Below are 1,459 nucleotides of genomic sequence, written 5' to 3' on the forward strand. Positions count from 1 at the left end.
CGATCCTCAACCAGCCTCTCTCGCCCCAGGGTTAACCCCACGAGTTCCGGACAATCCAGTACTCAGTCCCATCGCTGACACCCCACCCAGCCACGGAAACGACATGGTTTATGAAGGTGGTGCCCTGGTATTGGGCATAGACGCCTCCGGTGTAGTTAGCCAACCTTTCTGTTGCCACTGTTCCACAGCTAATGAAACCATTTGCGTAGATTTCTGTCATCACCTTCTCCCTCCCAGAGACAGGGCCGTAGTCTCCCACTCTCCAGAGGGTGTCGCCCCCGATGACATGGCACTCTGAATTCACTGCATGTCCCACATTGGTTAAACTTGTCACACTCCTGGTCCTTGGCCTGGTAGTTGTTGCAGGTCTCATCGGGGATGCCCTGCCGGTGGGGTACTCCCACACAGGCAGTTCTTTGCCCCCTTCACCAGAGCCAGCACCACTGCAGTAGATGATGTGCTGCACAGACAGGAGGGTGGAGGGCCACGCGCCCTTCCTCTTGATGTTGATCCGATCCGCCATGGCGCTGGTGCTGGCGTGGGCCCAGCAGGAACCGCAGTCCTGGGGATGTGCTGGCTCCTGGTGGTGCTGGCTTAGTTGACACCACCCACACTGCGCCAGTCCCAGCTCTTGGGCAGATCCGCTGGCGACAGGTACTCATGAGGCTGGGGGTATGTGCTGCGCCCCCGCGGAGCCAGCGGGTCCCGCGCAGGAGCCGGTGGCAGGTCTGGCCCGGGCGGAAGCAGAGGCCGCCCCACGCGTCGCCCGCGGGCAGCACGAACAGCAGCAGCAGCAGCGGCCGCCAGCACGGCCTGCGCCCCGCCATGGCCCCGCGCCGGCTTCTATGTCCCGCTCTGGACCTGGCTCTGGGTCCCAGATCCCGCTCCGGCTCCCGCCCTGGATCCCGCCCCGCACCCGGCCGACCCCGCCCTATTATCATTATTTTTTAATTTTCGAGACAGAGTCTTGCTCAGTCACCCAGGCTGTACTGCAGTGGTGTGATCTTGGCTCCTGGCAACCTCTGCCTCCCGGGTTAAAGCAACTCTACTGCCTCAGCCTCCTGAGTAGCTGGGACTACAGGAGCATGCCATGACGCCAGGCTGATTTTTTGTATTTTTAGTAGAGACGAGGTTTAACCATATTAGCCAAACTGGTCTTGAAATTCCGACTTTAAGTAATCCACCCACCGCAGCCTCCCAAATTGCTGGGATTACAGGCATGAGCCACTGCACCCAGCCAAAAATCTTTTACTTTAAATGTTAAGATGTAGCTAGTATTTTATTAAATATTTACTATTTGACTTTTCTGAATTTTTTTTCTTTTTTGATAAAGACGCGGTTTCACCATGATGGCCAGGCTGGTCTTGAACTCCTGACCTCAGGTGATCCACCCACCTCGGCCTCCCAGAGTCCTAGGATTACGGGCATGAGCCACCGTGCCCAGCCAACTTTTCTGAAC

The 1,459-nt window shown here is 57.3% G+C and overlaps 1 pseudogene; it reads right to left on the bottom strand.

The window, feature by feature from the left end:
- Window positions 1-3: 3 nt before the first annotated feature.
- Window positions 4-919, bottom strand: LOC116548354 (annotated as a pseudogene).
- Between the last annotated feature and the right edge of the window lie 540 nt (window positions 920-1,459).

The sequence above is a fragment of the Sapajus apella genome, unplaced genomic scaffold (genome assembly GCF_009761245.1).
Source record: "Sapajus apella isolate SASKATOON/1434 unplaced genomic scaffold, GSC_monkey_1.0 scaffold10371, whole genome shotgun sequence".
Lineage (NCBI taxonomy): Eukaryota > Metazoa > Chordata > Mammalia > Primates > Cebidae > Sapajus > Sapajus apella.